This window comes from Camarhynchus parvulus, chromosome 3 (genome assembly GCF_901933205.1).
Source record: "Camarhynchus parvulus chromosome 3, STF_HiC, whole genome shotgun sequence".
Lineage (NCBI taxonomy): Eukaryota > Metazoa > Chordata > Aves > Passeriformes > Thraupidae > Camarhynchus > Camarhynchus parvulus.
The window spans coordinates 3,637,519-3,650,059 of NC_044573.1; positions in this window are offsets into that span (position 1 = coordinate 3,637,519).

Genomic DNA, 12,541 nt, shown 5'->3' on the forward strand with positions numbered 1-12,541 from the left:
AAGGCTGAATGCAATTATTCTCTATGGATAATCTCAGAGCAAAACATTTGGCCATCAATGTCATAGAACATGGTTTCTGCCACAAACTCCTTGGATGATCACAAATAGGAGTATTTCTGGTTTAAAAACCAGATTGATTTCTGCTTTTTTTGCAAAATAATTCATTTTAGTGATGAAACAGCCCTTTGCTTTTAGGTCCCCCAAACATGTAGGGGAGCAGTGCCCCAGTGGCACCAAAACCCATGCCCTGTGTATGTAACATGCAGTATTGATACCAGCTGCCAGGAGATCTGCCTCAGAGCCAGACAGAAACACAGCCAGTGGCTGCAGGAGGAATTCCCATCCCCAGCTGTTTCCCTGTGCCTGGTACCACACTGTTTAGTTATTCCACACACATTTGAGCCAGAAGCAATAAGCTCTTTACCCTCTCAGATGTAAGAGATAACGCAGGAAGAGTTGCCTAAACCCTGTTATTTTGTCTAGGATGCTTTAACAGAACTCCAGGAACACCTTGCCCTTCACTGCTCTTAAGCTTTCCAGGAGAATACCAGAGAATGATTCCCAATTTTCAGTCTTCCAGAAGCTGAAGATATTTTACTGATTTAATTCCTGCACTGCTTACCTTTTCATGCAGGATCAGGTTTTCCATTGTTGAGGCATATTTCTTTTCAGCTTAGGTCATTTTTTTACAGAAAAAAAAAAAGACTTTCTCATGCTGGGAGCTGTTCTATGAAAGAAAAATTACCTTTTTCACCATCAAGTTTTCCAAATCCTTTGAAAAGATGAATTAAATCTGAATCTGTCTCAATTACTTGGAGATTGTATTTCATTGTAACTAATCACATTTCATTATTTTTGTAGATTAAGCATAGGGACTGGCACTGTGGCTTCAGAGCTCAATAGCTCAATGACAGTTCTACTTGCAGCCCTGGGTTTCTGAAGCTGAGAGAAAAAGTGAAATGACTTTTTTTTATTTGTTGCCCTGTCTTGCTTTGAATGCAAAATCTTGTCAGAGCAAGAGGCAGTGGATATCAATTGAGTCTCAGGGAATTCCAATTGTTGATTGCTAGGGATTTTTTGGTTGTTGGGCTTTTTTTTTCTTGTCCAACTGGACACAATCCTAAGTGACCTGTTCTGACTGTGCTCTGAGAGGTGCTTGGACTGCAGGATCACCAAAGATGCCTTCCTACATCAGCTTTTCCATGTGTCTGAATTACCATCAGGAAGAATCTACAGAACTGCAAATGAGCTCTGTGTTTGTCACAGGTATCCCCTGAACCCACCTGATTAGCCAAAAACTATAAAAAGCAAGAGAAGTAGTCAAGGAAATGTTCTCAAAATTGCTGTTTGCTTTCTGCCCTGATGGAGTTCAGGGTTATTTTAATGTTGCAAAAAAATAATGGGTGGGATATGATAAATGAGGTGCCTGTTTCAATGAGCTTACACACCCAGAAACAGATGCTGTCCATGCATTTCTTAAATGTGATTTCAAAGAATTGTATTGCTCTTCCTCAGAGTTTACAATTAAGTAACTGCAGGAAAAGTAGATAAATCAAAAAGGCAGTGACTGGGACATAGCATGATGTTTACTTTTTACATTCCATGCCTGACTGTTGTTTTTATTCCATCCTCTTTTGTCCTATTTGAATGTTTAAGGTAATTTTAGTCCTGGCTGCAGCTTCCTGATGATTCCCCTCTAGTTCTTTTTTATCCCCACTTTTTCCAAAGCCCATTGAAACCTCTTATTGCAGCCTTTGCCTCATGTCTTTCCAAACTTTCTTGGCTGGTGTGTTGCCACAAAGAGAAAGGGAAAATTCATGGTTCAGGGAAAATTCAATTGTTATATATACTGGTGAGTTACTTGTCCCAGGATTACTTCAATAACTAGCAGTGATTTATTTCTTTTTAGAAGAAAAATGATCGCCTGTTTTGTTTCAGTCATATGAAAACAAAAGGAAAGATAAAATAGAAAGAGAAGGCAGTACTTCTTTTTGCTGATGATGCATTTGATGGATGTCTCTCTGAGGACCTGATTGAACTCAGTGTTATACCCCCCAAATGAAGATAAATCATTGGTGAAGGGTTTGTGGAGTACATGCCCAAAATCAATTATGCTCACATGGAGATCTATTAATCTATTTCTTCCTCTTCAGTCTACCCAGCCTCTTTTAAATGGCTTTTTATCATTCCAAACACAGGTTACCTTTTTTAAGTGGTGGTACATTTCTGGGGGTTTGCATTAAAATCAGAGTTGAGCCTGATAGGTGAGGAGCCCTTTCACCCCTTCCCTGTGCTCAGCCCAATTACCTTAACTCAGTTTAAACCATTTCTCCCAACAAAATCTCTGAGTCAAAGGCACACTGACCCTTTCTGCAGAGCCTTGGTGGGGTTTGTCACCTTTCCTTGTTGATAACACAGCAACCTGGCAAAGATTCGTGTATGAAAAAAACAAAGTCATGCATATATCAGGATGGACAGTTGGAAACACTGCAGTGAAAAAGAGATAGCCAGGACATAGTGTCTGCTGCATGGCATTTCAGCATTTCAGGGAAATCCAGTGGGGTTCAGAGCCAGAATGTATCAGATGCTCCTTCCATTCCCAGGGAAAGACAATCTGATCACAGTCCATGCCTCTCATCAAGGAAGACGATCAGAACACAGCAAGCATTGAAGGGAAGCTAAATAACAGCTGGGATTTTAAAATTTTAAACTTTTGTCAGGTTTTAAATTTTGAGTCGCCTTGTGTTTCTCAACCAGAATCATGGTAAGCAGCTAACTCCAATCTACTGCTTTCCATCTAATATTTCATCATATTAACAGTGTAAAAGGCTGATCAGGCAGGCAGGCAAAGCATTCTGAATAAATCCCAAATCCTAGCCCAGATAATTTTCATTCTGTCAGTGAATGCCTGGCATTAGAATGACCCACTAGTTCTGTCTCCAGACTGAAATATTGGCAGCGAACATAAAGAAATCCTGTCAATGAATTCCAGCATGGGATGGAAGCACTGCTTGGATTTGATGATCCTATGGGTCTTTTTCAGCCTAAATTATTCTAAATGAATCCATGAAATGAGTAGTGTCCAAGCACTGCTTTTACAAGGCCAAAAGCATTGCCATCATTTGGTGTAGGGAGCAGTAACACTCTGATGGCACAAAAAGCAGTGTCTTGGGTGGTTTTTGTGGCTGTACTTGTAAGTTCAAGGAGCTGTGCACTAAAGCCTCTAAATCCCACATGAACATATTGCCTGGGAGAATCCCCTGAAAGACAGGAGGCATTCAGGTGTCTTTGCACTTAAGATTCCATGTTTTGCTCCAGGGCTGGATTTCCAACTTGTAGCTGGCAGAACAGCTCTTCAGGGACAGAATTGTCTGTCTTTAGAAACAGTGTCTATGCTGTCTATGTTAAGCAGCCCGAAGGAAGGAGAAAAATCACCTTAATTTTAAAAGGTGGTGCTTTACAGCTCTGTGGGTGGGCTTTCACTCAGACATGCTCACAGACCTCTGTGTGAGACTTTGGGGTTGTCCCATAAAGTGTTTGAAATGCTGTTTTTTCTTTCAGGAGCTCTCTAGAGAATATCAGAAAGAGCTAAAATGAAGCAGCATGGAGAGTGCATCCAGCCCTGTGGCACTCCAGAGCTGTGGCCCTTGGGAGCTCTGCTGACAGGTACCGTGTAGTTGCATTTGTAAAATGAGGGACCCTCACAGATCCCTCTTCTCTGCAGAAGTGAATTAACATCCTGTCATAGACCCTTCCCAATTATCTCAGCCCTGGGCTTGAGTGCAGAGGTCCTGTCAATAAAGTCTGATAAACAAATGCAATACTTGGAGTGTTTAAAAACACTGCATCGGATTCGTGGCTGTGAATTTCATTGACTTTCTAATGAGAATTGGACTTTTGCTGGTAATTCATTCAAAGCAAGTAGCCAGTGAATAAATCCTTAGTTCTGTGGTAATGCCCATGCATGCAAAATTAAACTGGATGAAATCTAGAAGCCTGTGGGTGTTTTGGGTGAATTTACAGCTTTTATACTCAGCCTTTCTTCTGATGGAATTAATAAATGTTTGGGATTGTTGCAGCTGCAGTCAACTCCTGTAACATATTGATTAGCAGTATATTGACAAAAATTGATCTCTGTTAACAAGAAACAACACAGTGATTGATAGGTTACAAAAGTTATACAAAGTGTGCAGACATGTTTGGAGAAGTGACACATCCCACACAATAATGATGGAAATTGGAGCAGAATTCTCCAGCTCAGCCTTGATTACCTCACAGAAACTGATCCTAGGCTTTTAGGTAAGGAATAACTTATTTTCATTTGATGATGATTATTATTATTGTTTTTGTTGTTGTTATGTATTTTCTAGCCCATAACCAATTATGGCTACAAAAGTGATTTTCTCAGATTGTACATCAAGGCTTTCTGATTCCAGGTAAATCCAGTTTGGCAGAGCAGGAACTGAAACTGCTGCCAGCTCTCTAATCTGGTTTAAGTCAAAATCATGTTTGACATTACTTCAGCATGACATGAGGAGGAAATCTGTTTTAAATATAGGGAGATGACTTCAGACTACATTTCATGAGCTTTCTTTAGTGTAAGGATTCTTTGTTTTCCAAGTGAGTTGACATAGGAAAGGGATATTAGAGAAGCTATTTTCACGCCTCTTTCAATCTGTCAGATAAAACCACAAAGATGGTTGTTGTTAGATTTCTAGTTTGTTTTCTCAATTTGTGGATGCCATTCTGATAAAAAAAAACCTCTTTACAAATTTAAGAATTGAGCCCAACTATCAAACTTGTCCAGCTCCACTCCCTTCTAAAATTTTTTTACTTAATGTAGGAAGAAAGAGGCAGAACCAACAGAAAGGTATTGGAGCTTATGAGAGAAGGAGAAATAAAGGAACACTTTTTTTTAGCCGAAACCTGGCTTCAGAGAAGCATTTACTTTCTTAGCACTGCTTAGGTCTGAAAAGATCTATTCATAGTAAATTCTGGGCCAGGAAAATGATTTTTTTAAACTCGTTTGGCTTTTAAGGCCTATTTTTCATTTTCCTTTTGTTCTGTGCAAATACACATTTCCAGACCTTTGTACAGAAGCTTCTCATGTTCCCTCTACCATCCCCCTTTATGGGTAAGTCAATGAGTGGACTTTTCCTCAAGACAAAATTATAAATGCTGCAATACAGCCTTCAGTAATGACCCTTGGTATCACATTTCCAGAACCCTTGCCATTTTTGTTTTCACTGAGCAATTTTTTCATGTGGGTTTTCCCCTAAATCACGGCAAATGTGGCAACCACATGACTCCACATGAATGAGGGCAGAGAAAACCAGTCCGAGGTGGCTCAGTGAAGACTTTAAAGTGAAGCTTCATTCTTCTGAGCCTACTGAAAATACTGTCACTGACTTAAGGAGAGTCGATCAAGGTCTAAGGATGGTCAGTGAAGCATTTTCAAAGTAAGGATTGGAAATACTATCTGTACACTGAAAGGGCCTGGTGTATTGAAGGATAAAATGGAAACAACCATGCAGACAATGGGTTTGCAGCAAGAGAAACCACCAAAGCCTGCAGACTTAATAACAGAAAATGCAGTGAGCACAGTCCTCACACATACATACACCTGGCTAACTCATGGCACATGTGGCATTGGCTACATGTGAATTTAATAAATCTACACTTAGTTGTCTCATCTTACACGATGGCAGTTCTCAGACATGGCAGGTGCTGCCTCTTATTCATTGCAGGAGTATTTAAATGGCTGATCAGCCCTAAGTGTATGGCCAAGGGGACAGAGGGGCCTTTGGGGCATTTTCTCTTTCAGGACTCGCTGATTTCACAGGCCCCTCCATCTCCCTGTGGCTCGCCTACAGACAAAGGGATTTGTCCTCCATTTGCTGGACTCAGTAAATCTTTCTGGACTGATGTGAAAGACAAGTAACACTTGAAAAACTTGTGTTGTGTCAAAGGAATGCAGCACTGGGTAGTTTTTTAGAGCTAATTTTAGTCCAAGTGAAAACTACGAGTATAGCAAGCAACTCTTCTGACATTTGGTACAAGGATCATACTATAGAAAACAGAGTATTATCTCCCTCATTGTCAAAAGAAACAACTTACATACTCTGAATTAAACACAACTTATGGAGGTGGTGCAAAGACTACAAAACTGCAGAGCGACAACAGGTGTACAAATCAAGGGGCTGATTGCAGCACGTGCAATCGAGTAACTGCCCTCAGCTGTGCTGGAGCCCGGGGAGTGCTGAGGGGGAACTGCCCGCAGCTGGGAGCGATCCCCTGGCTGGGCAGCATTCCCTGTCTGGCAGCTGAACAGGGCAGCTCTGCTCCTTTTGTAGGGTGTCCTTGGATCCCTCATGGCTGTGGGGTGTTCCTGGTGTGGGATCCCTCATGGCTGAGGACAGCGGCCGCTTCTCTCTGAGGGCAGGAGCCAGGTAAGGCCCTGAGGCAGCTTCGTGTGGGGACCTGGTTTGGGCGGGAAAAGGGAGCTGTTACTTGGGCAGGGGAAATTTGTGGGTTTTTGTGAATTTGAGGGCTGTGTATGTTCATGCTTTGTGAGGTTTAATTTAATATTCTGTGTATTTGGAAGTGCTGGGATTTGGTGAGGTTTTGGTGTTGGGGTTTTTCCTTTTTTGCTTTTACTATCAGGTTTGAGGTGTTAAAATATTTAAATTATGACCAATGTGTATGAAAAAATTGCTTTTTTGCCTGATATCCCTGAAAAAGAAGCTCTTTATATGAGGGGGACTGTTTGTTTTGGGATTTTTGGGGTTTTTTTTTCCCAAATGTTGGTAATGGAGGACTGAGGGGAAGAGAGTATTGTTGTCCCTGGATCCCTCATGGCTGAGGAGAGCGGCTACACCTTCGTGAGGGCAGGAGCCAGGTAAGGGCCTGAGGCAGCTTTGTGTGGGGACCTGGTTTGGGTGGGAGAAGAGAGCTGTTACTTGGACAGGGGAAATTTGTGGGTTTTTGTGAATTTGAGAGCTGAATGTGTTCATGCTTTGTGAGGTTTACTTTCATATTCTGTGTCTTTGAAACTGCTGGGGTTTGGTGGGGGTTTTGTGTTGGGGTTTTTCTTTTTTTGTTTTTGCTATCAGGTTTGATCTGTTAAAATACTTTAATTAGGAACAATGTGTATGGAAAAATTGTTTTCTTGTCTAATACCCCAGAAAAAGAAGCTTTTTATATGAAGGGGGCTGTTTGTTTGGGGATTTGGGGTTTTTTTTTCCCAAATGTTGATAATGGAGGACTGAGGGGAGGAGGATGTTCCTGTCCCTGGATCCCTCATGGCTGTGGAGAGCAGCTGCATCTCCGTGAGGGCGGGAGCCAGGTAAGGGCCTGAGGGCTGAGGCAGGTTCGTGTGGGGACCTGGTTTGGGTGGGAAAAGGGAGCTGTTATTTGGACTGGAGAAATCTGTGGTTTTTGTGAATTTGAGAGCTGAATGTGTTCATGCTTTGTGAGGTTTATCAAGTTTAATATTCTGCATTTGAAAGTGCTGGGGATTGGTGGGGGTTTTGTGTTTGGGTTTTTCTTTTTTTATTTTTGTTATCAGGTTTGTTCTGTTAAAATATTAAATTAGAAACAGTGTGTATGAAAAAATTGCTTTCTTGTCCAATACCCCTGAAAAACAAGTTCTTTATATGAGAGGGACTGTTTGTTTGAGGATTTTTGGGTTTTTTCCCCCAAATGTGGGTAATGGAGGACTGAGGGGAAGAGAGTATTGCTGTCCCTGGATCCCTCATGGCTGAGGAGAGCAGCTGCATCTCTGTGAGGGTGGGAGCCAGGTAAGGGCCTGAGGCAGCTTCGTGTGGGGACCTGGTTTGGGCGGGAAAAGGGAGCTGTTATTTGGACTTGAGTAATCTGTGGTTTTTGGTGAATTTGAGAGCTGAATGTGTTCATACTATGCAAGGTTTAATTTAATATTCTGTGTATTTGAAAGTGCTGGGCTTTGGTGGGGATTTTGAGCTTGGGTTTTTTGGGTTTTTGTTTGGTTTTGTTTGTTCGTTTGTTGCTATCAGGTTTGATCTGTTAAAATATTTATATTAGGAACAATGTGTATGAAAAACTTGCTTTCTTATGCCATAGCCTTGAAAAAGAAGGTCCTAATGTAAGAGGGAACTGTTTGTAGGTTTTTGGGTTTTTTTCCCCCAAATGTTTGTAATGGAGGACTGAGGGGAAGAGGTGTTTGCTGCATGAGGAAGAAAATGTCTCTCTTGCCTAATTGAGTAAGCATGGAAACACTGTGGCTCAAAACAAAGCTGTTCTTCCTGTTCCTGGGTCTCATGTGAAGGGTTTTTTCCAGAATGGTAACCATGAACACAATTTGCAATGGCTTATCTTGCTATAAAAAATAAAATTAGCCATTTCCATCTACCTATGGCTTGTATCTTCTGCTCTGCAAAAGCACTTGGTGGTGGCAGCTGCAGTTAATGAGCTCAGCTGGGAGTGATGGTGGGGATGGGCCCTTAGAGGAAGGGTTTGAATTGTGTTAATGGCATTTTTGCCACGTGCATTAAATATTCCTAAAACATTTATCAAGTTTAAATGTAAGTAGCAAGGAAAAATATGCAAGAGCTTGTTGATGTTTTCTTCCTCTGTATGTTTTGCTTATGAAATGGACCATTACTGGCTTCTGTTTGCATTCATTTTTAATATGAAAATCATTTTGCTAGTTAGAAACTTAATAATAGCTTTTGTGAAATTGTTTAAATGAACAGAACATATGTTTAATGGTTTGTGGGAATCTAAGTTGGAGCAGCTAAAGCTTTGGTATAGAACCAATGCTAATGTGGTTTTGTATTAAAAGCCCATTGTAAGAGACCTACCAAAAATGATATGCTACAAAAGGAAATTGGTCGGTGCATGCCGAGGTACCATATGAGTTTTTAAACCTATGAAATGGGTTTTTCTAATAATAGATTGGTATTTCTTTATTAAAAAACAATCTCTTATCACAGTATTATTCATTAGTAGCACTTTAACCTCCTCCTGTGCTGCAGAACTTGCAAATCTGAGCTGCTTCTCTTTTAAAAAATAAACGACAAAAAAAATCCCCAAAGTCAGAGGTGTTAAAATATAATCCTAGTAGCTTTTGGTAGCTTAAGATCTGTGGTTCTGGTTTTTTCCTATCCTTTCCTTTCTCTTGAAAGTTATTGCAGAGCTTCTTTTTGACATTTTTCTTTGCATCTACTGTCTTTTTGTATTCCCTGGAGGAAAAGCCAAATGCCAAGCTGATACATAATTACAAATACACCTTGCAGTATTCCATTAAGACAGTATTTCATTAAAAAAATTCTTCAAGTCCCTAAGCTATCACAGCTAATGATGTTTGACGCCTGCTGATTGAAATTATGACTGACAGAATAATAGCTGTTACATGTGCTTACTTAGCTTGTCATCTCACAGAATCATGTCTAAAAGATGCATGTAACTCTGACCACAGAGATTCATTTCCTTGGAGATCAGCTTTCTATGGTAGTCTCATGATATTCAGGGAAAAAAACCATTTGGAACATTATTTTAAGATTAATTGCCTGGTATCTAACTATTGATCACTAGTAGGTTGAGAAAATGGTTTCATTTTTGTCTTGCTACTCTTACAGCACTGAAGCAGGGTGAGCTCACAAGGGCCCACCACTGCATAGGCACCTTCTACAGGGATAAAAGAACATTTTTAATGGATGGTGGAAGTGGCTGAAGGTGGGGGTTGCTGAAGAGTAGTTCCAAAGTCTGGATTTATTCTGTTTGGCAGGCGGCAAGAAACAGTCAAAATGGACAATGCAAAGCACTGAAGGTCAGAGGAGAGCATTTTGCTATATCAGCATCCTTTGATGCTTTAATGAGCATTTTTTTATTATTCATCCAATTATATAATACCTTAAACTGATTTCACTTGCAAATATATTGCCTATTCCCAAGTCAAATGTGCCAGAGAACTCTGCAGTTTTTCATTTGCACAATATTTCATGACTTTTAGTGAAGTCATTATAGTAGTGGCCTTTACTTTTTACAATAAATCCCAGGCATCAGTTATATACTTAGAAATATGAGACGTTATTTGTGACTTTGGAGATGCTAATATAGACAATTTTTTCCCAAAAAAAAAAAAGAACTTTTTATGTAGTTATGAGTAGTGTCTTTCTGGGACTGAGTTAATGAAGTCCTTGAATTTGTGCTGGGTCAGAATCTGCTCTGGTGTTGCCCATTTCTTATACAAGGGATTTAAGGTGTACAAGAGGCTTTGCTTTCATACCCCTGACTTTGCTGGCAGTGAGGCCCAACTTTTCCCAAAAGGAAAATGGGTTCTCAGCTCACCCTGATTTCCACTGCTGCCCCCACACCCGCCTGGAGGGCTTAAATTGCTTCACCCTCTGTAAAATGCTGCTCTGCAGGGCTTGGGTTTGAGCACCCACCTCAGCAATTACCTCTGGCACTTCATTTGGGAATGTGCCTGTGTGAAGGGAGGATAAAATTGCTGCTTTCTGCTGTTGATGGTGCTCTGATTTAACTTTATTTGGCAGCTGAAGTTTGGTCATCTCCAGGCTCTTCCTCACAAATTAATTCTGGGCTATTATCCTCTTTGGTACTTTTCCCTCTCTTGTTCATTTAGAATCCAAACCTTGGCTAGCATTCTTTCCCAGGTTAGAAAAATCTTAACCAGCCTGATGCTGTAGCTGTGTTAATTGTGAGCAGCTGCTTTGTGCCCAGCCAGTGAGAGGGTTGTAGCGAAGCCCTTTGCCTGCAGCCCAAAACAAGTGAGTGATGAAAAGGCAGCATCCCTGGGATTAGCCTTTCTGCTCCCTGGAATTCTGTTCCCATGGTAAATGCTGAGCTGCAGGAGGCCAGGCCCTTCAGCATCAATCACACCGGTGACTCAAGACATGGACTTGCAAAAAAGTGATCTGCATAATCTTTATTTCTGAAGCCATTCCTGCCATGTTGGCTTTCTCTGATGGAAGGCTAATAGTTCTGCTTCCCCTCAGAAATAACTATCAGATGATGGAAGGAATGAATCACAAGAGGAATTCTTGCATCAAGGCTATTGAAGCCAGCTGTTATGGGAATTTCAGGGAATATCTGCTTCTGTAGCCTGACTGCAAAAGCTGCTTGATCCACATGCAGTGGTAGTTGGGAAAGACAAGTACAGATTCATTAGCTCAGGTTTTCAGCTGTTTGGCTGGTTTATTTCCTAGCAGGCATTACCCTTTTCCAGTGGGCTGATGTAGCCTTTTCCATGTGTGACAATCAATTTTAGGATCCTGTCACGGGGTGACTTTATGACGCTTGTACCCCCACTCTTCTGTTTAGCCCAGAAATGTTTTGCACCTTTGTGACTGGTTCCAAGAGCAAAGGGGGGAAGAGAAGACTCAAGGATGCCCAGCTGCCAGACTGCAGTGTGCTGCTGACAGGAGCTGCAGTATCCCTTAGCCCAGGAGCAGGAATTGTGCATGCAGAGCGAGTTCCTTACAAATGAGAGAGTTCTGCCAAGCTGAGCTATCCTTGGGATTTAATAGAAGTCCCAAAGCACAGCAGATGTCTTGGGCCTTGCATAGAACTGTGCCATTGTTACTGAGAACAGTCTTGGGCTCTCTAAAGACCTTCCTGCAACCATGCAGAGCAAACCTGACCCTGCCAGTCCTTGGTGTGGATTGTTTTCCATCCCTGGACTCTGAGGTTGCAGCCTGCAGGTTTCAAGAGTGCACCCTGCCAACATTTTCCAATTACATGTGGCACAAACACGGACTTCCATGTATTGTATAAAAAAACCCAGAAATCTCCAAACCAGAGTTAAATATTTAATAGTGAGGGCTAAGAATGGTCTTCTGTGGTGGAAATCATATTCCTGCATTTCAGTGTGTTTTGTGTTGGGCTGTTTGTTTGCCTCTGGTGTTTACTTTGGTCCCGTTCCCCGTCAAATAAGAGCAGCTACAATCTTGAAACCTCCTCTCTGCCATCTTTAGCTGGGAGCAGACTTTGCAGTAGAGGGAATTTCTTGTTTAAGAGCTTAAAAACAATTATTTGGGTGAGTAGTATTGATCTGAGGATTGTGTTCAAAGTACAAGTGTGTGTAAACTAGTGGGTTTAGAGATAGCAGTTGGTACATGGCTTCAAGTAATTCACTTCAAAATGGTGCTCGAGTGTTATTGTGGATTCTGCTGAATGTTTTGTGTCGTGTTTGGTGATCTATATTCTCAGAAGAGTTGCACTGCATGGTTTATGTAGAATCAAATTATATCCACTTTGATGGTGGAAACTGCCAGCAATGAGTGACCCCTTTCCTCCAGCTGATATTAAAAATGTTCTTTGATATGATAGAAATTACTCAAATACTGTGATTTTTATAAAAGCTTGAAAGTAGGTGAGATGTTCTGCTGCTGTGTGGGAGAAAATATATTATTTAACATAAGAAACTATGCATGGCACATTAAAGAGGGTTGGTTGGCTTGAATGCATTTGAATTCGTTATCGTGACAGTTTGTGCTGCTAATGAGGTGCTATTGGGAGTGAAAGCCATTTTGCAGAATTG